We start from the raw sequence: 25,328 nt of genomic DNA, 5'->3' as shown, positions 1-25,328 counted from the left end.
CTATATCATGAAGTGGAAGTTGAGATATATCTCCTTTTCCCATCATGTTCAAAATATCTATCCATTCATCTCTAATGGCTTTTAATAGAAGGGCTTTCAAGGTTTCCTCATCTAAGTTATTCATTTTTTCTCTTTTCAGATTGTATTGAAATCTTTCAAGTAAATCCTCCAAGTTTTCATCTTCTTTTTGCACCATTTTGAATACCTCATCCTTATGATTGGTGGGCATACAATAGTCCAGGTATCTATCCAAAAATGTTTGTTTCATATCATTCCAAGTCCTAATAGATTGAGTGACTAATCCCATGAACCATTTTAGAGCAGCTCCCTTAAATGTTGAAGGAAACAATTTGAGTTTTTGAGAGTCTTCCATATAATCATAAGTTCGGCACACGACTTCAAACTCAAATAGAAATATTTCAGGATCCTCACTTCGCAACCCATAAAAGTTTGGGAGGACAGATGGTGAGATGTTTTTCATTGTTGTTCAAGATTCCTCATCAACTATAGGAAATCCAAATGAGTTATCTCCATCCCTATTTCCCCCATTGTTACCTCTACCTCCTCCTCTACCTCTACCTCTACCTCCTCCAAATCCGTTTACTACTTCCTCCGTCATGATAGTTTCCTCAGAGATTTCAGAGTCCTCTAGTTCTTCTACCAATGGCGAACGAGGAGGAATTTCTCCCTCTTCTTCTTCAGGTGATTCTACTTCCTCAATTACAATGTGTTTTCTTGTAGAAGTAAAGAAAGGGTCTTTTCCTAACTCAAATTCAATGGATAGTGTGGGAGAGTCTCCTAATTCAGCTACTGCCTCTTGAATTCCAGGAATCCTAAGGCTAGGAGTGTGAGTTGGAGATGATGGAGGTGTATCTTTTCTATACCTTGAAGTAGATGGAGTTGTAAAAATCGAACTCTTGGCCCTAGCTATAAACCTTCCCCTAGAATCTCTTGCTCTATGCATGTCATTTTTTTTATTTTTCTTCAATTCGGGCTAATAATTCTCTTTCTGATCTTCCAGGTCACTCTAGGTGCAAGAAGAGAGCATACTCAAGAAATTATTAAACCAATAACTCTCTTTTCTGATCCTCCAGATCACACTAGGTGCAAGAGGAGAGCATACTTTGAGAAGTTATCAATTTTTATCTTCCTTGAAATTTTCTTGTTTTTTTTTTAAGAAATTGGCTACCTAGTTTCACTTCCCCAGCAATGGCGCCAAAATGTTTGGTCAATTTAGTGTGTCCTAAATTGCTATATAAATTGTCAATCCGGGAGTCGTAAACTGCTGAAGTGAAGTGCACTGTATATGCAAGATAACCGATTTCTTAATTCTTTGTCGTTTGTGATTTTTGGTTTGTTTTTGGGTTTATCTTTTGTTGATTCCCTAATGTGAGATGGCAAAAGTCAAGTATGGATATAAGTGTTCAAGGCAATGGTGACCTCTAAAATAATTTCCAAACTTCAAAATTCTCAAAAAGGTTTTAAAACTTGCAGTGATGAAATCAATTCCTAAGAGAAAATAAAAATGTACCAAACAGTGAGCTAGTGACAATGAAGCCCAGTATCCTTGTTGTTGTATAAAAAGAGAAAAAACTGAACTCAAAGCAATTCAAAAACTGTAAGCAAAGTAAACTAAATCATACTACTTCAACTCATATTCTGACCCCTCACCATTCGACTCGCTCTGGCTATAGGAGGTAATCATAAACAAATTGAGTAATCTGATATCTAAATTGCATGAAATGAAACTAAGATCAAACTACACATTCATCCTTCAATCCCTCACCATTCGATTCACTCTGGCTATAGGAGGTAACTGAAAATGACATGAGTAATCTAATCACTAACATGCAGAAAAATAAACTAAATCATATCACATCAACTCATATTCTGACCCCTCACCATTCGACTCGCTCTAGGTATAGGAGGTAATCATAAACAAATTGAGTAATCTAATATCTAAATTGCATAAAAGCAAATGAGCAAAATAAAACTGAAAGAAATAACAATGCTGGAATTAGAATTCAGAAAATAAATCAGCAGAAGGACAAGATGGTTTCATGTCATTAGTCATTAAAAAGCTATGTGAAATTTCACAGGCTGTCTACAAGAACCTGAAAGAAAAACACTGATCAGTTAACAATCATGAGAAAGCATAAAAGAAAATATGGACAACAGTTAACATGAATATCAAAAACAGTGTAATATATACAAGCAAACGATTATGGCAACAGTAACATAAAAGGAGAAAGCAAGAAACTATACAGTAGTTACAGAGCCTTGGTGTACAGGGGTCCTCTGCAACCTCGGCCAATCAGCAATCAGTCACAAATTGAACTTAAGAACACTGTCCTCTCATATATTAAAATGCAGTCATAATATCAAGATAGAGCACGGCACAGTGGGCTCGTAAAATAGTCAAAATTACATATACCAAGCTAACTAACAAGCATATGATAACACGTTATTTATAACTGAGGATGCTACAACTACTTCCTAAATTCTGCGCTGTTAAACAGACACGTGAATAACCACGTCCGGAGATCTAGTAATATGGTAGCCGTGACAATTAAATCAAGGAGTGGTGGCTATTAGATTTGGGTTCACGGAGCAGTCCACAGGTGTCAGCACACCTCCTGAGATTGAGGAATTTTCCACGCAAGTCTTCACGTGGTGAAAAACAGAGTCCTGCCACCGCAAAACTCTTAGGTTGACCACCACTTTGACTGTCCTTGACCATGGCCTTTTGTGAGTGATTCAGCTGAACCAAAGGGACACGTTCCATGTCCACATCATTTGCAGCTTTCCCATGTGGCCGGATTCTCCAGTAAACACCTGTAACATAGACTTCAACAAAAAGGCTGCGGAAAGTTGAGCTGGCTGCGGAAACTGACAAGATTCCGCAGCTAACTGAGCAAAAATCTAGATCAAACAGCAGTCACAAGACATAGTTAGGAAACCATTTTATAAGCTCTTTTTAAACTAATATGCAATGATTTGACAGCTTGGTGGTTCAAGTAACTGGAAAAGAAGGCTAAAAAGATGTATAGGGAAGGTGCAAGATTGGGACTCAATATGGACTTGATGGCTACAAACACCAAATCACTCTCCCCCTTTGACATCAAGGGCAAAGGGTGGACCAAGATATTCTCTTTCTTTGATAACCATCCCGCTGACCATACTCCCCCTGAGAACTTGCTGAAATCTCTTCTTCTGCTGAAACGTGTTGTACATGCTCCCTCTGACTATAAGCAAGGTCTGCAAAAAGATGTTCTACAAGAAAGAACATGACTTCATACATGATAAGAGACCTTACTATCACCTAAGACTTGTACATACAACTCCCAATCAAGTGGGAATACATAATAAGCACATTACATTATCCATGCTAGGCATAGTGGGGCAAACAAAATAGGCCGTTACATGACCTTGACAAAAGAAATATAGAGACAAAACATTAGCAGCATTTTTCAGATCAGCATCCATGTTCTTCTTCTGTACTTGCTCCTCCAAGATCTTCTACCATAATGCCAACAATGCATGCTCCCCCTGAACCTGTGCCAACTGGTTTCTGACCAATCCATGTATGCGTATACCCCATATGAAATTTGCGTACAACAGACAAGATTCAACAGCAAGATGATGCATCAACTACTCCCAGCTTTTGTCTGAGGTATTCAAATGTTTCCCTAGGCAATGGTTTGGTGAGAATATCAGCAACTTGTTCCTTAGAGGGAACATACTCCAACTTGACCTTTTGTTCAAGCACTTGTTCCCGAAGAAAATGATATTTGATAGGTATATGCTTGGTATTTGAATGCATGACTGGGTTCTTTGAGATGCTAATTGCACATGTATTATCACATAGGATGGAGATAGGTGGAGTACAAGTGATTTGAAAATCCTGCAAAGTTTGCATCATCCAAAGAAGTTGTGTGCAACAAGATGCAGCCGCCACATACTCTGCTTTAGCTGTAAATAATGCTATTGAACTCTGTTTCTTGCTGAACCAAGAGACTAATCTGGAACCCATAAAGAATGCGCCACCACTAGTGCTTTTTTTGTCATCCACGCTTCCGGCCCAATCTGCATCTGTATAAGCACGAAGTGTGAGATCTGTATCTCTAAGATACCATAAGCCATAGTTTTGAGTTCCTTGAAGATACTTGAAGATTCTCTTAACTGCCTGAAGATGAGTTTCCTTTGGATTTGCCTGAAATCTTCCAACAATTCCCACTGCATGCATGATGTCTGGTCGGGTACCTGTCAAATAAATCAGACTTCCAATCATGGATCTATAGGCTGGTTGATGCACTGTTGCTGATTCATCATTTGCACCGAGGCTGCATCCTGTAACCATAGGGGTACATACTGGTTTCGAATCTTCCATGCCATATTTCTTCAAGATCTGCTTGAGGTACTTGGTTTGAGATAAAAAGATATCGCCTTCATTTTGTTGGATTTGTAGACCAAGAAAATATGCCAGCTCTCCAAGCAATGACATTTCGAATTCGTTCTGCATTACCAAGGCAAAGTTTTAGCTCATAGCTTCTTCATTGTTGCCAAAGATAATATCATCTACATACACAAAAAGTATTAGCAATTTGTCATTTTCAATTTTTATATAAAGATTGCTATCTGTTGATCCTTTTGAAAAACCTTGTTGATGAAGATATTTGTCCAAACGATAGTACCAAGCCCTTAGAGCCTGTTTAAGACCATATAGAGCCTTTTTTAGTCTGCATACAAGATTTGGATCATTCCCAAGGATGAAACCATCTGGTTGCTCAATGTACACTTCTTCTGCTAAGTCTCCATTCAGAAAGGCTGATTTCACATCCATTTGAAATACTTTGAACTTCTGAAAGCTTGAGAGAGCAAGGAACATTCTGATGGCCTCAAGTCTAGCAACGGGAGCAAAAGTTTCTTCAAAGTCTATTCCTTCTTGTTGAGCATACCCTTTACAAATAAGTCTGGCCTTGTTTCTAATCACTTCCCCATTTTCATTCAACTTGTTTTTGAAGATCCATTTTGTCCCTATGACATTCTTATCTTTTGGTTTAGGAACCAACTCCCAAGTGTTATTCTTTTCGATATGCTCAAGTTCTTCATCCATTGCCTTGACCCAGCATTCATCTTTGCATGCCTCTCTTACATTTTGTGGCTCAGTGGAGGAGAGTAATGCCAAGTAGCTTGAAGCTTCTGCAATTGTTCTTCTTGTTTGTACACTAGCCTCTTTCTGCCCCAAAATTTGAGATTCTGGATGATTCTTCTGAACGTACCTGGATGGAGTCTTTTCTTCTATCCTTATCTGTTCTTCTGGCACCTCATGGGTTTCTTCTTCATCATGAATATGATTTGATGTTGATGGATAGTCCTCATCATCTTCGAAATCTTCAGATCTTACTTGCCTAGGAGTGCTTTCTTCTTCATCAACCACTACATCAATACTTTCAAAAAAAATTCCAAGCCTTTTATTGTAACACTTGTATGCTTTGTTGTGGGGAGAGTAACCAAGGAGAATGCCTTCGTTTGCTCTAGGTTCAAACTTGCCAAGATTTTCATCAGTATTTTTGATGTAGCATTTACTTCCAAAAATTTTGAAGTATTTTACCAAAGGAGTCTTACCATACCATAGTTCGTGAGGAGTCTGAGTGTTGTTCACCCGAACATTTGTCTTGTTGAGAATAACAACTACAACAAATGCAGCTTCGCCCCAAAAGGTTGCGGGAGTTCCAGACTCATCCATCATAGCATGAGCCATTTGTTGAACAGTTCTGTTCATCCTTTCCACTACTCCATTTTGTTGAGGAGTCCTTGCAATAGAGAATTCTCTTCTTATTCCATGTTCTTCACAAAAATCGAAAAATTCATTTGAGGTAAACTCCCTATCTCTATCAGACCTGAGGCATTTAATTTTGTGATCTGATTCGTTTTCAACCAAGGATTTGAAAGATTTGAGTTTTTCGAAGGCTTCGTCTTTGTGCTTCATAAGTCCTATCCAACACATCCTGGAAAAGTCGTCAATGAATAATATAAAGTATTCTTCTCCTCGAGGTGACCTTTTCCTAGATGGACCACATACATCAGTATGGACAAGCTCAAGCGGCATGCTAGCTAATCCTTCCTTCTTAGGGAAGTTAGTTCTGGTTTTCTTACCAAACTGACATGATTTGCATATTGTATTGTCTGGAATTTTGATGTCTGGAAGACCACGAACTGCCTGGTATTTGCATGCTTTCCTTATCTGTGAGAATCTTAGATGCCCCAATCTTCTGTGCCATAGCCAATGTTCATCGCTTAGATAGCATTGATGTTGTCCTTCTTTGAATATGTATAAGTTATTTGGAGTTCTTATGCCTTTGATCACTGTTTTTCTTGTATCAAGGTCACGAACACTACATCCATTTGATCGAAATATTACCTCAGTTCCTTGATCGCACATCTGACTGACACTCAATAGATTATGCTTTAAGCCATCAACATACATGACATTTCCAGCTTTGACCTTTTCTTTTAACTGAACATAACCTTTGCCTTTTATGAGTGCAGGGGTGTCATTTCCAAAGAGACCTTTTTCTCCTTCTCTAAGGCACTATATGACTGAAGCTTTTCTTTATCACCTGTCATATGTTTCGAACATCCACTGTCAATGTACCATTGATTTTCTTTCCTTTCCATATATAAAGCTATACCACATCTCTCTGGTTGTGGTTCCTTCATTCTCCATGTTTTGGTACTTGAGGCTTGCTCCTTCTGAGTTGTCTGCCGAAACCTGCTCCTGCATTCAGAATCTTCATGACTGAAATTGTTACAAATAGAACATTCTATTTCATTTTCAAGAGCAGAAAAGTTATTGTAGGTTCTTTTCATGATCCCACTCATACTCCTATATTTTTGAGCTTCTCTAGTCATGATTGTCTTATAGGCAACACATTGAGCTGCTTTGTGACCAAAGTTATGACAAGAGAAACATTGGCCATTGAAGAAACTCCTGAGATTATCAATTCTACCAGCCAAATGATTGTAGTTTCTATTGACATCCATTCTTGAGGAAAATTGAGAAGGTTTTACGTGAGGCTAGTTGTAGCTTCTATTTGTCCTTAAAGCAGATTGCCCCTGATTTACCTGATAGTCTTTGTTCATTCTTGATGTAAATTGTCCCTGATTTACCTGGTGATTTCCATTGGGTATTTTTTCACTTCTCCTTGCTGCATCAAGATAACTTTTGGAGGTAGATGGTTTCTGCGCTTTAGTTGTTTCTTCATTATATCCTAAACCTGTCTTGATTAGTGGAGAACGCTGCACTTTGATAATCTCATCTAACGTTTCAGATCCTTTAACAAATTTAAGATTAAGAGCTTTAGTTTTCTCAATCTCTTTTCTAAGTCCCACAATTTCACATTCTAACTTTTCATGATGTTTCTCTCTTTTAGCTAGTTGACATTGCAGAGTATCAATAATCATATTTTTCTCTTCTAAACAAATTTTGAGTTTAGAAATCTCTTCATAAAGACCTTCTTCATCTATAGCATCCATGAAATCATCATCATCAAAAGCCATTAAAAGTCTATAATTATTACCTTGTTCATCTTCATCACTATTTGAAAGTCCATCACTGTCTTCATGAGTGTAATAGCTTTTCTTATTTACATTCTGTTTCTTGTTCCATCTAACAGGTTCCTTACCTTTGTCAAGCTTATCTTTGTGAGGACACTTGGCAGCATAGTGACCGACTCTTCCACAAGCAAAGCATTTGAAAGGCAACTTACCTCTGAATCTTCCAGCACCCCGTTGAAGGTTCTTAACAAAATTTGATTCTTCCTCTTCTTCTGACATATGTCCTGACTCATAGTAATCTCCTTTGCCTGAAGCCTTGAATGCAGCTTCTCTCCTGTCTGATGGTCCTCCTTTCCTCATTTTGTAAGCAATTAGAAATCCGTGCAGCTGTGACATGGTAAGATTTTGTAGATTTTGTTTTTCTTCTATTGCAGAAACTTTTGATTCAAACTTAGACGACAAAGATCTTAGAACCTTTTCAACCACAACAACCTCTTTTATTTCTTCACCCAAGTTTTTCATACAATTAACAATCTCATCTATACAGAGGAAATAGTTAGCCACACTTTCATCATTGTACATTCTGAGATTTTCATACTGAATTCTGAGGGTTTGAAGTTTTTCTCGTTTTACCTGTTCATCTCCTTCATAACTCAGAACGATCTTATCCCATATTTCTTTCACGGATTTGTACTGCATAACCTTGACGAATTCTGATTGAGATAGCCATCCTAATAGAGTATTGACAACCTTTGCATTTGTTTCATATTGCTTCTTACCAGCTGGATCTGTAGGAGTTGCTGAAGGAAAAGTGTACATTGTATCTATGATATCCCAGACTTCTGTACAAAGAGATTGAAGATAGGTTGTGACTCTTACCCTCCAATAGACGAAGTTGGTCCCATCAAAAATTGGTGGCCTGATTGATGCTTCTCTCTCGTAGTTGCTCATGATGATAGATCTTCCTTCAAGCGATCAAGCTTCTTCTGAAGGACCTGGCTCTGATACCAATTGTTGAAAATAATACTGAGAGGGGGGGGGTGAATCAGTATTATCAAATTCTCTTCAAAATATCTTCCAGATTATAATTTAATTTAATCTTCAGATGATGACCATTAATTTGTATGTCAGTACCATATAATAATGAACAGGAACAAGCAAAACAGACAGTCACACCAAAGAACACCAAACATAAGGTGGAAACCCAATGTGGGTGAAAACCACCTGCTGCAATATGTCTCTATCTTCTTTCAATTAGAAACTTCTTTTTACAATAATTTTTACTGGTGCAGTCCTTTACCAGTACGCAGGCTGCAACCTGCAGAGAGCTACAACCCTCTCTCGTTTTCTAGACTCTCCTGGAAGGGAGCTATAATCCCCTTAGCTCTTATACCAGCTGAGCTACTAGTACGTAGGTGCTCACCTACTGAAGGCTTCAACCTTCTCTTTTCTTCCAAGGACCACGTTTCATAAATTTTCAGACTGGATCCATGAACATCAAACAAACATCAAGTACATGTGCATCAACTGATCTCCTTTCCACAATCAACTACTGAATCAACCACTAGCTTCTTAGAATGCAGTAACCAGAAAACAATACCAGTAACCAGACATCTATTCTGAACCCAGGGCACTGCAGAAATAGACAAAAGCAGCTAAAATAAGTTTCAAGAAAAGTCCGCAACTTCACCAATAGAAACCTGCGAATATCTGCACTTACTCTTTGTCGAGCCTGCGGACCTCCGCACCTGCACCTATCGCTGAACTGCGCACCTCCGTACCTGCACCTGTCGCTAAACTGCGCACCTCCGCACTGCACCCGTGTCTAAACTGCACTCCTCTGCACTGCACCCATGTCTGAACTGCGCACCTCCGCACTGCACCCGTGTCTGAATTGCAAACCTCCGCACTTGCGCTGTGGTTCGCTTGCGGTCCTCCGAATGGAGCCAAATTATCAGACCTCCAATATGCCCCAGACTGTTAGATCCACAGATCTGATCATGCGTCAAAGTAGATTGTCCTTCTAACACTCAGATCTCTCCTTGATTTAGCTATCATTAACCAACCAATTACCAGAAATTCAAATCTTGATTTTCTTTAGATATTCAACACATATGAGTGCACAGCCAAATGATCTCTTTTCCTTTTTATAGGCAAGCCCTTACTCAAACCATGGACCAAAAACCATAGAATTCCAATACAAGGGACCCAAAACCTGGGTTCAATACTTTAGGAGCAAAAAGAAGGACCAAAACCATAGGATCAAAAACGTCGGACTAAATACCATGGATCACCCGTAAGTTTTCCCACGTGCATGCGCTTTTCTCTGCATGAAAGTCTGTGAACTTTAGGTCCACACCTTTTGTTCGAAACACCTGCGAACATGTCCGCACCTTTTGAACAGCGCACCTGCGAACCCAATCTAAGACCACATCTTTGTGAACAAGAACCTGTGGGCCTTTCATTCTTTGTAGACTGATCTTCAACTTTTTGCTACTGCCCTGCTGCACTATGATTTGTCATCTGTGTGAGTTGCCATCAAGGACAATACTTGTAACATAATGACAACAGACAATTACACAGGTTTGGCATCATTTCCAGGTTCGTGCATCAGTTGGCTACTAGGAGGGAATACGAGTTTAGCTTCAGAGATCAAGCCTATAAAGCAACATACTGTTTCATATCCTATCTTACAGCAGAGAGATCATTATTCTTCCAGGATACTAGTAGCAGGAGCATATAATAGCCTTGTACTTTGTTTTGACTAGGGATTATGTACCAGATTAGTGATCTGAATAGCTCAAAGGATAGGGTTTTTGTAATTTTTGTCAATTAAAGTTTCAAATATTATGTAAATATATTGTAAATATTGATACCATACTCTAAGGAGTTGAACTCTATTGTATTTTCTATATATTGCATCAAGAATATGAAAAAAGGTTGGATTTTCTTAAAATTATAGTTCACTGTCTGTGTTTTGAATGCTTCAATTATTTCATTTTCCAAGATCAATAGATTCTAAAAAGCGACATAAACATTCATGAGATAGTGGATTTTAGTATGTATCTCTGTGCTTTTAAAGTTCTCCTTCAATAATCTCATAATTGCATTTCCTCTGAATGTTTGCAAAAGTTAAATTAATTCAGAATTCATTATATTCTTGATGCTTTGAGTTAGGTTTTCAAAGGCTCTCATTTTGATCTTCTAAAGCCACCTTAGCATTCATTGTGCATGCCCTATAGTGGTGGACTATTTTTATTCTTCTTCACTCATCTACATCAAATGACAAAGGTCTAGGATCTGTTATCTTGGTAAACCTATCTAAACCCTAGCTATTTGACTCCATCACCGAATGAACTATTGACTTTAGTCCCAACCAAACCCTACATCAACACATCCTATCTAAATATCTAGCCATAATGCAAATGTTAGAGAGAGCCCTCTCTGTATTGAAGGGGTTAGCTTTCAATCTACAAATTGGAGTGAAAAGGTTACCTTGGAAACTTCTCTCCCACAACCAAAAGAATAATTATGAGTGCTAACAGGTTCAGCCACTAGGCCCCCCGCTCCCTCAATGCCCCCCCTTGTATATACATATTTGATATTGAAATATTTTAGTTAACATGGACATTGAAATATTTTATTTATAAATCATATTATCTATGTTAAAATATTTTATTATTATTAGTATATTTTTAAAAACACTTCAATATTACATCTCCCTCTTATCAAGAAGTAATTGATTTTTTTTTCAATTACTTATTTTGGACATTGAAATATTTTATTATGATCAGTGCCTATAAATAAAATTGATATTGAAATATATTAATTAACATGAATATTTAAATGAAGTTGATATTGAAATATATTAATTAACATTGATATTTAGATGACGTTAATATTAGAATATATTAATTAATATGGATATTCAAATAGTCGATTTAGATCTTATATTACTGTTATTTTTTAAATAATATAAGAATTATACATGTTTTTATGATTTTTTTACTTTTTTTACTTTATTTATCTTTAACGTTTATATGAACTTATGATACTTAATATGGATATTGAAATATTTTATTTATAATTGTGAGATAGATATGTTTACCACATGTCCATGGTTGCGTTATCAACAATGAATGAAATGAGGAAAATGAGAGTAAGATTCTTGACGTTTTATAATGATTTTAACTAAAACTAACTAAATATGTATATTAATGTTTGCTTTTTATTATAACCAATATTGTTTTTTACTTAAAGATTACTATATTTTTATTAAAAAAGGGATGAGTGTCAACTTTACGTTGAGCACATATGGAATCACACCTCTCCCTCATACTCCACAGTGGAGTGTGCCTCTTGGCACAATAATTTATTAATATAAATAGTTAATATTTTAAACGATTTGACAATTTCATATATTTTAATCACTGAAAAATTATTTATTTAATAATGGCGCTAAAAGACGCTCTCCAAGACCACTATGAAACATATGTTGTAAATTGTAATGTCTTATCTTATCTTATCATATAAACATTTTGATTCACTCAATTTACAAAAATAAAATAAAATAATAAATAAATAAAATAAAATAAAATTTAAAAAATAAATATATTGTTGCCCTGACAAAAAGTTGCCCCACATCTCAATTACACATATTGCACATTTTACCACCAAACTATTAATTATGCATAACTGTCCCTTCATTTCTACTTACATTAAATTTCATTTAATGTGCATAACTGTCCCTTCACATTTTTAACATGTAGATTGAAAGGGAAGATATAATTTTGCAATGCAAAATGAATGAAGACTCCCTTTATTTTGACATAATTTTATAAGCTACCGTTAGAAACGTTAATGTCAATGAATTGATTGAAGGTCCCTTCTCCATAATAAATTTGTGTATGAAATTCTACTTGTCTTTGGTACGACACGATAAAATTTTAGCTGATTGTAGGCATGAAATTGGCTAAGCGTTTACAGCAACTCGCGACTTTAGAACAAAATTGAATGTGACTAGAGACTTTGCGACCAAACTAATAGTGACCTAATTGATTCCCACCACGGGGAGGATTGTAACCTACGCTTAGTGAAATGGCCAATCTTATCCAATCCCCAAGGCATATGAAGATTGGCCATGGATTCCAATCTAACCTAACCAAAGGTTTACCCAACCTTATCGTTATTTAAGGTGTTGACCAACCCTCCCTTCTCTCCTTTATACTCTACCTCATACTTTGTTAACCTCGTTAGAGCCACTCTCAACTTAATCTCTAGCTTAAAAAAGGCTTTCACAAATTTTATAAGGATTTAATGAAAATTTTAATGATTTTAAGAGTTTTATGATGATCTAAGTTTCATGTGGTGGAATACTCTTTTTAAATATTAGATCATACAATTTTTTATTAGAGTTCCAAATAGAAGGTAACTTTACAAAAAAAAATGTTATAAGGTTACATAATTTTAACAAGTGGGTACTAATTATGTATGTAATAATGTCACAATCATTAATCAATTATCTAATCTAAGTCATATTTGTGTGACTATCTTTCTACAACTATCCTGAATGTAATTGTATATTTTGGAAATATGATTAACATGAGTGAAGTTAACTATTTGAGTTCACTCTCCATTATATTTCTAGAATATTGTAGAATCTAGAGTCAAGTTAAGCTCTCATGTTTACCTTGATCAACAAATTGGGTCATGTCTGTTAGATTTCTAGAATATAAGAATCTACATTTGACTTACCCTTAGGTTCCCTCTATTTACCCATGCCTACCATGATCAACAAATTGTGTATACAAATAAATAAATTAAGTTGATATAAGTGGACAAAACAATTTTTTTTTTAATTATTCCCTGAATCTGACAAGAATTTTGATAGAAGTTATGTTTATACATGATTGATGAGAACAGTGACCATGAAAATTTGGCTTTAATGATTTTGTCTCGTTTTAAGATGATCTTGAGCATTACAATTTTGAAAAAAAATGAGTAGATTAGAATAAACTTTGTGTCATAAATAATAATAATAAATAAATAAATAAACTTAAAAAATTGAATCTGTTTATTAATTAACTTTCACTTAAGTAAATCAAGCAATGTAAAAATTCTATGAAATGGCTCTTTTAATATATAACATAAATAACAAAGAGGAAAGTGACATTATTGACTTGAAATCGAGTAGGAAACATATTTTGGATGGATGGAATCATAAATATTAGATGTTAATATTGCATGATTTAGTTGCAGTAGGGGTATTCGAGAGTACAATTTTTTTATTAAAATCAAATAATCTCATCAAATCCAAAATTACAATTTTGATAAAGATTGCCTAACAAAATTGTGGTGATGGCAAATAACAAAAGGTTGAAAACATGTAATGTTTAACCTTCTTCCTTAAAAAATTAGAGTTTCTAATCTGTCAAAATCCATTAAATTGTTGTTTTCAATGACACTATTCTTGCCAAATGGCATCCTCTAAACTTGAAGGTGATATGCATACTTTATCATCAAAAGTTTGAGGACCTAACATGAGGTGACATTGGCAATGACACAACAAAGGGCACACCAAGTATACTTGGCAAGTTGCATAATGAGTCCATGTGTTTTAATAGCATAGGTCATTGACTCGTGATGATTTGTGAGATGGTTAGGATGGCTTGCTACCACATAGGCCAGGAGGAACAAGGATGTCTTGTCAAATAGTATAAAAAACTAATGAGGTTCCATGTAGTGAGATTTGGTAGAGGACGACATGGCTTGAAAATATGATTTTGCGTATGTTATCTATGGCAAGGGGACAACATTGATAAGTGCAATGAAGATATGTGACTACTTGATGAAGGAGGGACATGATCTTCATTGACTATCACATGTTGACTTAGGTGGATGATAATGTGGTCTCATGTTGGGAAATCGGTTGTTCAAGTTTGCTTTGATTGTGGGAGGCAATAGTAAGTTGCTTATAGTTAGGTGGTTATGATATAGTATCACCTATAGTTTTGTGAAACAAGAATTTTGACATCTTGTACAGTCAAAGGTGGTTTGATTCTGTTTATTCAAGAGATGTCGTTCAAGGATAATCTAACTAATGCACACATTTAATGGTCATGCCTAAACAGTAAGGTCATTTTGGTGCCACATGACAACTAGGCTTCTTGAGTGGTATGGAGCACTCAAGTGGAATAAAAAATCTCCCCATGACTAGAGGTGCCATTACAAATAAAACAATGGAGAGAACATTAAGCATGCTTGGAAAGTCACATAATGAGTTCATGTGTTTTGATATCGTTGGTGATTGACTCACATTTATTTTGGGATGGCTAGGATAGTGTACTAATGCATAGGTTAGGTGGACCAATGAAGTCTTGTCAAGTAGGATGGACAACTGATAAGGTGACACATAGTGGTATTTATCATAACACAACATGGCTTCATAACATGATAAATTTTGTGTGTCTCACCAAAGATATGTGAAATTTTGACAAAGGATGGACATGATCTTCACTTAATATTACGTTTTGGCTTAAATGGATGATATCATGGTCTCACGTTGGGTAGTTATTTGTTCAAGTATGCTTTGATTATGGGAGGTGGAAATAGGTTTCATATGGTTCAATGATGTGATGTTACATCTCCTATGGGGAAATGAGTAGTTTGGAATTCCATATAGTTGAAGGTTGTTGGCTTGAGTTGAGTCAAAACATGTCAATTAGGAATATCTCAGGTGATGCACCTAATTGATGGTGTTTATGCTGAACTAGCAAGGTCACACCAATGTTCTGTGGCAACTAGGCTTCTTGAGTGGTATGGGATGCTAAAGCAAGAGAAAAAATCTAGTGTCGTGACAAATAGTGTGTAGTTTGTTTTGGTTAAAATCAGTCTTTTAGTGCATGTTGAATTCCTTCCTATTCTTTCATGTAGAAATTATGGTGTAGAATTTCAACTACTCATGCTATTTTAATCTAAATCACAAGACACAATCCTACTCTACTGCTTTGCGGAATTCAATTCACAATTTAGAACATCAATAAAAAACATGCAATGAGAAATAACACACATGCATGCAATATTTTTCCAAGGGAAAGAAATCTTCAAAAAACCCCTTTGCCTACTTGAATTCACTTTTTTTTTTTTGTTTCTATTCGTCATTATTTCCTTGAATTCCATGGTTCTGACATCCTTTTAGTGTTGCAATGTATTTGATTGGTTCTTTGACTTCTAGTTTCCTTGTGCTTGTCTCTACTTCATAGCCCAAACCAATCTTGATGAGGGGATAACTTTGAACACTCAGAATCTCATCTAACTTGTTAAACCATTTGATAAGCTTTGAAATCAGGTTGAGTTGTACCTGAATCTTTTCTAATTATTTTCTAAGGGAGACTAAATCTTCCTCTAGATTTTTTCATTCCTTGTCCTTACCTTTCAGTTTTTGCAACAAAGTGTCTTTAATCTTCTTTACTTCCTCCAACTCTACTTTTAAAAGAAGAAGTTATGAATCTTCAAATTTGTGCTCTTCTCCTCCATATTTAATCAATAGCTATTTTTTTATTATTCTTTTTCTTGAGCCTTTGTATTTCTTCTAAGGCACTAACTAGTTCTCCTTCAAATCTACTACAACTTTTTCTTATTTTAAATCGTAATCGTCTTTATTTCCATCTTGGGTTTCTATGGACATGAGCATGAAATACTTTGTTCTTACTTCATCAAAGGGTTTTTCATATTCATCCTCTGAGGAGTTCCTACCCTATTAGGTATATAATTTATTCTCTTTCTTAACACTCCTATACTTGTTCTTTTCTTTATTATCACATTCATTATTTTCTTTCTTATGTGGACAATTAGACACATAATGAACTACTTTTCCACAATTAAAGCATTTGAAGGGAAACTTATTTTTGTACTTTCCATATCTTCTCATAAATATTCTTACAAACTTGGCTTCCTCTTCATATGATCCATAGCTTGAGCATTCTTGATCATCATTAGTCGTCTTGTCATCTTTAAAGGTTACTTCCTTTGATGTCAATATTCCTTTTGAATTTCTCATTTCATAGGTAGTTCCATGAAATTGATCCAATGTTAATGTTTTGAGATTTTGAATCTCCTTAATGGTTGATACTTTGGCATTGAATATGGGAAGAAGAGATATAAACACTTTTTGAACTACAAAATAATCATACATATATTAAAAAAGACCTCTTATTATGTTTATTACTCCATCCACATGAAGAATTAAATTGGCTATGTCCTCTTCCTCATTCAAATTTAGTGATTCAAAATATATTCTATAGACTTGGAGTTTAGTCTTCTTTACTTTTCTATCTCCTTCATAACAATTCATCAGATTGTCCCATATATATTTTTTTCTATCTCAATGTGTGATTGTAACCAATTTAGATTCAGGAAATCAACTTTGGATTGCATTCATTGCTTTAGCATTATAAGAAAAGTCGATCTTATCATATTTTTCAACTAATACATCTGGATTTTTATACCCACTCAATATTGCATTCTAGAAATTTATACCAAGACACATTATGTAAGTTCTCATTCTTACCTTCTAAAATGCATAATTTGTTATATTGAATATAGGAGCTTTGTTGGAGAAACTTCCATCCTAGTTGGTTATGTTTTAGATCTACCTTTCAATCGTTAGACTACTATTGAAAGAACCTACTCTGATACCAATTGTTGTAAACTAGGAAAATACTTAAGCAGGGGAGGGGGCGGGGGGGGGGTGTGGGTGGTGAATCAATATGTTAAAACTTTTAACATTTATTTAGCCAATTAAACACATTCAACAATACAATAGTGCACCCATCACATAAGGTTTGAACACAAGATGTTTACGTGCAAACCCATATGTGATAAAACCACAAATTCTTTTTTATTATAATGTATATGTAAGCACCAAATCAAAATTACATCAGATTATGTAGGCACCAGCCTAAATGATGTTAATTTGGTAGCTTAGTGACAAATGCCAACCATTGGACGATATTCCCCTTTTCGAGAGGACCAATTTTGACTATTGAACCGCTCAATTTGGACCAGAGAAAATGTGTTTTTGAATTAACGCCCACATGTACACATTTGATCAAGCCGTCCCTAAATTTAATTAGACACCCTTGGAAGGCTATAAATACAAGTGACCTCAACCTCATTTCGACATTATTATGGAGAATTTTTCTATTCTCTTCTTTGGTTTGGCTCACACAGGTTTGAGGCAAGTTCGCGGAGATTGGTTGGCACAGGTCTGAAATTGCAGGGTCTGAAGCTCACATCTCTAGTTTTAGGGTTTTGGGTCTTAGTCATAGGAATGTCATGGAGAAATTTCACCTGAAGCCTTTCAACCACATGCATGACACATCTTTCTTGCGACTGGAACTTAAAGGTTAATTTTTTAGTTGACCAAAGATTTCACCAGTTGACCGCAGAGTTCGGCAGCTGACATTAGTTAGTATCAGTTGATTATAGCCTTTTGAATCAAGGTTTTGGATTATTGGCATGGTTGGGTTAATCTCATGGATATTTTCTAGTTGATTTTTCTGGATAGATTTATGATGAAAGACATGGATCATTATACTCTCTCTTTCATGAATCATTCAATGACAATCTAATAAGAAGAAGAATTTAAAATGGTTTTCCCCATAGTGGGTTTTTCCATGGTCTCTGACCAATCCTGGTGTCTCTATTTGTGAATGCTTTTCTTCTATTATTCATTTATATTCTATTACATTGATGATGATGTTGTTCTCTCTATATAATTGCATATGTTGATGAATAATGTTGTAAATCTGAATAATAACATGATCCTATGGGGTGAATTTAATACTAAAATGTTGAAATGCAATTATCAAAGCAAAAAAAATATATCCTTAAGAAAAATTAACATGGTTTTAGAGTTGGGTTTAAGAAAAGTCATTGAATATAACTCTTATGAAGACACCATTAATGGAATCAAGAGAAGATGGTGGAGACCTAAAAGAATGTTAGGGTTTGAAGGTAACCCTAGGCTATTTGTGTATTAGGGTTTGATGGATATTATGAGGTTAGGGGTTGGAAGAAACCCTAGTTTATGAAAAATATTTGAGATATGCAATATAGAAACCCTAGAATGATCAATGTAAATATGTTCAAGCACTTGTGACATATTTGATGAAGCCCTATATGGGATAGTCTCAATTAGGCCTTAGTTATTGATGAATTTGATGAATATATTGAAGGCAACAATGTTATATGGATGATGGATAGTCACGTCTCTTGAAGGTTGGTTCAAGAGGGAGATGATCACCTCTCATTGAAGATAAGTACTTTCTTGATTTATGTTACTCCTTTATGTATTTAATTTTGTTTAGATCATTGATTATAATTCTTGCATGTATATTTGAGTACATGGTTACTTATAACTCCTTAATGAGATGAGATAAGTGGATCTTTCTTGAGGATCATGGCTAGTGTAGGAAGAGAAGAGATAGCATTGGAAAAGGAAAAAGAGGCACCTGATGAAAGGTTGATAAAGTACTCCAAGTTTCCAATGCCAAGATGCATAGGTATCTAAATACTACAAGGTATATATGATGTATTGTTTCAATGTTATATTTCAGTTGCAAATATTGCATGGGAAGCTAAGCCCTAAGGTATGATGAAAGACTCATATTACATATGAAAGTAGGTTTTATTCATGGTAATTATGATGAGATGGTGCACTTGGTATTGAAAAAGTATCTTACATTCTATTAAGTCATGGTAAAGCTACTTAGAAACATTAATTTTTGATATACTTGGCAAAGTATCTTACATGATGAATTTCTAGATTTTGTGAAGCAAGCTAGATACATTGTTTTTGATATGATGACTTGATATTATTTTTAATGCTTGTGACAAGCATGATAACCATGTTGATAGAAGTGTAAAAATAAGAGTGTTTCTCTCAAGATCCCCTTGTTGACCTTGGCTTAGTAATTTTGACAATATAGTAAATTTGGATGCCCTGACTTGATAAAGCTATGTAAGTGATATTATGTTCATGATCTTTGATGAAATTTTGATGTCATGATGAAGTAGTTGGTGCTAACATGTTATGACCATGATGGATATATGTTTTGGAACTTGATATAGTTTGGTTTCATGGTCTAACATTTATTTTTATGCATGATAGTATAATGATAGACAGGATCATGATAATGATGAAATCTAAAGTGGTTTCTCATTAAGAGGGAGACTCCTCATAATATCCCTTCACCTATTATCATTTGCATCAAATATATGGAATATTATTGACTATTTAAATAAGTTTTTTGGAAATAAATAGACAAATATTTGACGTTGTTGGTCTACAGCAAGTTCTGGTCTGAGAAGAGAGGCTTTCCCTTAGTCTAAGCGACGACTGCATGGAAGAAATCTTAAGAGTGTGGTTGTAGCCTCTCAATTGCATGGAAGAAAGCCTTTGGGTGCGGTTATTCCTATAGGTCACAAATTTGAAGTTTTATGAATAAAATCAGGAATGCACTAGAAGTATGACAATCCTACATATATGGAGCAGACATCATAATGTCCTATGAGTAGGGAAGTTTGAATGTTTGACTTACTATAGAGAATGTAAATGTGTTGAATAAACTTGTGTTTATAGGGGACCGGAATATGCATATTAGCATGTTATTTTGATTTGATCATTGAAGTTAGTATATGAAAGTATTTGATAATAATTGCAAGGGTTTGACAAGATTTGGCTTATTGATTTAACTTAGTTGGCTTGGATAATTGATGATGCCTTAGAACTTTGACATGATGCTTGATGGTTCATAAACATGTTTTGGCTTATGGATTGTTTGAATTAATAGTGATAACAAGTTAGAGTTTTGGATCTGATTTGATATTTGATGACTGATGATTTTCCTTGATGACAATGCTATGTGGGTGTTGTAACATGCATTTTTTGTTACCTTTAATATTCATGTTTCATTCAAGAATCACTTGAAAATATCTTTAAAAGAGATAAGGCAAGAGGGAAATGTAATAAATTACATATCGAAATCAAAACACAAAAGAAACAAGTATAAAAGAATTGGCCCATGCAAATAAGTTAAATCGCAATATAAATAGTTATACGAAGCCATAATCAATATATATATGTGTGTGTGTGTGTGTGTGTGATAACAATGCGATTAGATCGCAATCGCGAAACATAGCGGGCATTTGTATGAAGTTACCACGGGAATCATCGATTGTTGATTGCGATAAGCAGTTAATAAAGTGTTGAACAGGCTGGACCCGAAACATATATATATTATGCTTTATAGGCCCTGGTAGGTCCGCGATCATCACATAACGTTTATATATGTATATAATTTACGCCCATTGTGATATGCAATGGCCAGACCCGATAGTGTATATATGATGTGCTTTATAAGTCCGGCGGGTCTGCAATATTGCAAGGTTTGAGTTCAAGCACCAATTGAAAGCGCCAATTGCGATTGCGATGGGTTTCGGACCCGATAGTTTATATTCTATGTTTTATAACTCCGGCGCATCCGTCTTGTCGCAGTTTATTAAGGATTGGGTTGATATAACAATGGAAAGCGCCGATTGCAATTTGCGATGGGAAGTCAACGGAGTGCTGAATAGGCGAATCCGATAGATTTATTAAACAGAGTTAATTCCTTTCAGTTCCGCTTTGCATATTTTGCATCAATTTCGCTGTGTAAACGGAAAAATTAATGTTAAAACTGAATCTGAAGAGGAAGGCAATTGGGTGTATTTTCTGGTGTTTTGGCCAATCAAAATGCATCTGATACAAACGTAAGCCCAGGTTACACACGATTAACATAGTTCATCACGACTAAAATGGATTAATCATTATTTAAGCATATACAGAAGAAATTAGTGGCTGATTAACAGATCAAGCCAAAAGTTATCCTCATCTTCTAGTTCAATTATTTCTCGTTAATTGATGTTCTTGGATGTGTCTTTTACCCTCTGTAAAATTCTGTAATAGTTTTTACTTCATATAGTTAGAGAAGCAATTAAATAATTTGGGCAGTTTCAGAAATAAACAACTGTTCCACAATGTATGAAAAGATGAAAATTTACAAAGAAGGGGTTGGAATTTTGGAAAACCTGGAGACTAGGCCACTATATTCCTGATACAACTGTTGATTAATGAAAGAATTAGAAGTTTCCATGAATTGTTGGGTATAATTTTGTAACCTTCTTTTTCATGTGTCATCTTATGTTTTCTTCTTTCAAGTATAGTAATGAAGCTGCAGGTCTTTATTTGCTTATGTAGATAAAGTTAAAATTCCTTAAAAGAGCGCTCCTATACTTGAAGTTTTCACCTTCGTTTCTAAGTTATAGATAATAGTTTTTGTGTAAGGCATCATATAGTCTTTAAATTCTCCAAGGGTCATAGATAGTAGTTTCTGTGTTAAGCGGCGTATTATCTATGATTCAGTTCTCATTTTCATAATTCTTCTAAGTGACGGATAGTAGGTTCTGGGTTAAGCAGCATATTATCTTTAACTTCTCCTTCAAGTTTTCTTCATTCATCATTTATATCTAGCAACAAATGGCATTCTGCGATGTTCTGGTCATACATGTATTAAGGGCTAAAGACCAAGTTTTCTAGGTCCTTCATTTGAGAATACAACAAACAATAAAGTGACAAATAAGTGACAAAAAACAATAATCATTAATGCCTTAAGCACAATTTCTCCACAGCCAAGAAATTTGTTTCTTAAGGTACAACATTAATTGGTGCCATTGCCGAGGATAGAAGACAACATCACTTTTCCCTGGGTTTTCACTATTTTCCTCTGGTTGTTCAGTGAGGAGGAAATATTTAGCTATTTTGAATCAAAGCAATAACTCTGGCTTCAAGAAGACCCCATACAAAATCAGACACTTCACAACAGAAGGTTCAATCTCTTTCAGATCCTGAAAGGCTAGTTTCTAGGAGGGTTGGAAAGTCTAAGATCCCAATTACACCAATTCCTACATTGTCTGCATCAGGCAGCAACTTATCCGAACATTCATCTGATAAAGAGTCATCTTTTTCATCATCTTCATTTCAGGAACCTAACAGTCAAGAGAAATCTTTAAAGTCCGTTACTTTTCATTTACTTGCTATAATTATTCAACCTGAACCAATATCCACATTACCACCTCTACACATTCCATTTACCTTTTAGTCAGGTTCCACTTCTATTGGTAATCAAAATTCAATAAACATGGAAGCACTTGCATTCTTAATGAATAGGTATTCACCTCTTCAACTACCACAACTGTTCGATCAAATGCCACAAGATTACCTCAAAATTCTTCCTCGTTTTATAGGGGAAGATGAACAAACTACAGAGAATCATGTGTCAGTATTTTGCAATTTTACAGAAAACAAAAATGTTCAACATGTAGATGTTGTTTTAAGACTTTTTGTTCAGTCCTTGGATGGATAAGCAAGGAAATGGTTTAAATGGCTTCCCAATAATTATATTCCTTCTTGGGAAGAGATGGAACGTCTATTCATTCAGAAATGGGGAGAAAAAAGAAATCATGGGTATTCATGAACAGAGTTTAATGCCATAAAGAAAAAGTCTAATGAAACTATGGTCGAATTTGTCAGAAGGTTTAACAAATTGTACAATAGTCTTCCAGTGGAGATTAAGCCTCCTCCTGCTAGTGAAAAAATAACTTTTGCAGGGGCTTTTGAATCAAATCTTGGATTCACATTAAGGGAAAGAAGATCTCCAACCCTTGATCAAATCCAAATAAATGCATTAGAGATAGAAGAAAATCTGGTGGCTGCAGGAAAAGCACTAGAGACATTATGCGTGGACTTTAGAAATCTCAACAGGGCTTCTTTGAAAGATAACTATCCATTGCCTAAAATGGATCACGTACTGCAAAAGGTGACGGGATCTTTTAGAATGTCAATGCTAGATGGATTTTCTAGGTATAACCAGGTGGTCGTGAATAAGGAGGATCAGGAAAAGACGACATTCACAACTCCTTGGGGAACCTTTAAGTATTCCAGAATGCCTTTTGGATTGATGAATGCAGGTGCTATGTTTCAGAGGGCTATGGACATTGCTTTTGTGGGAGATAAATTTGTAGTAATATATTTGGATGATATTACTATTTTCTCAAAGTCTGATGAAGAACATTTGGACCATTTGAAAAAGACTTTTGATAAATGTAGAAGATTTGGGCTTTCCCTGAATCACAAGAAATCCATTTTTGCTCTAGAAGAAGGAAAACTATTGGGGCACATTATTTCCAAAGATGGAGTAAAGATAAATCCGACCAGAGTACAAGCCATGCAAAAAATACCACTGCCTAGAAGTAAAAAGGATATCCAAAAATTTCAAGGAAAGATTAACGTCCTAAGATGATTTGTGTCCAACTATGCAGACATCGTGAACGAAATCACTGATATGCTGAAGAAGGAGAATGAAGTGCGTTGGACCAAGGAAGATAAAGAATCATTTTCCAGGACTAAAGAGGCATTGCAAGCAGCTCTAGTCCTAATCAGCCCTAATTATCAAAAGCCTTTTCAAGTTTTTTCATTTGTGTCCTCAAATTCAATAGCCGCTGTCTTATTGCAAAAAAATGATGAAGAGAAAGAATAGCCAGTCGCATTCTTCAGCAAGATTCTCAAGGACACTGAGCTTAAATATAATATTCTTGAGAAACAGGTATATGCTTTGGTAAAAGCCCTGAAAGCTTTTAGAACTTATGTGTTGCATTCACAAATCATTGCTTACGTGCCAAATGCTTCAGTAAAAGATGTGTTAGTACAGGCTGACATAGAAGGAAGAAGAGGAAAATGGATAGCCAAGATCCAAGAATATGACTTGGACATAAAACCCACAAAGTTGGTGAAAGGGCAAGGATTGGCAAAAATGTTAACGGAATCAAACTTTTAGGCATTGGGAATCAACCTGCTGACACCTGTGAATGATGGAGTAGTTGAAGAAAATGAAGGAAAGCAAGGCCCAGGTATGAAGATCGGGTATAAGTTTTTGTGTTCAGAATGATATAAGCGTATAATTCATTATTTGTGCTTTCTTTCCTGCCCCCAATATCTAGATAGAACAAAGTATAGAGCACTAAAGATCAAAGCGCAGCCATATATGATTGTAGAAGGAAGTTTATACTGGAAGGATCCTGTTGGAATTTTATTATTATGTTTAACAGAGGATGAGTTTACAGGAACAATCAAAGATTATCAAGAGGGGTTATGTGGAGGACATTACAGTTCGAAGATGACTGCACATAAAATTCTTCAGGTAAGATTTTATTGGCCTACTTTATTTGATGATACATATAAGTTTGTTAGAAGTTGTTAGAAGTGTCAGCTTTTTACTGAGAAAAAGAGATTGGCTCCTTTACCTTTGATTCTAGTTTTCATAGAGGAACCTTTCAGACAATGGGGATTGGATTTTGTAGGAGAGATTAATCCACCTTCAAGTGGACAACACAAGTGGGTTCTCACAGCAACTGATTACTTCACCAAATGGGTAGAGGCAATCCCTACTAAGAAAGCAACTGATCAGATAGTAATGAAATTCCTGGAGGAGAATATTTTCAGCAGATTTGGATGCCCCATCAAAATTATAACAGACAATGCTCAGGTCTTTAATTCAAGACATTTTGTTGCTTTTTGTCACAAGTATAATGTTATTTTGTCCCATTCAACAGCTTACCATTTGTAGGGAAATGGATTAGTTGAATCTACTAACAAAACTTTGATGAAGATC

The sequence above is a fragment of the Pinus tabuliformis genome, chromosome 3_1 (assembly GCF_031772625.1).
Source record: "Pinus tabuliformis cultivar Carrire ecotype Pingquan chromosome 3_1, CPIR1, whole genome shotgun sequence".
NCBI lineage: Eukaryota > Viridiplantae > Streptophyta > Pinopsida > Pinales > Pinaceae > Pinus > Pinus tabuliformis.
The sequence above is the reverse complement of the archived record's forward strand: the minus strand, read 5'-3'. Positions refer to the sequence as shown.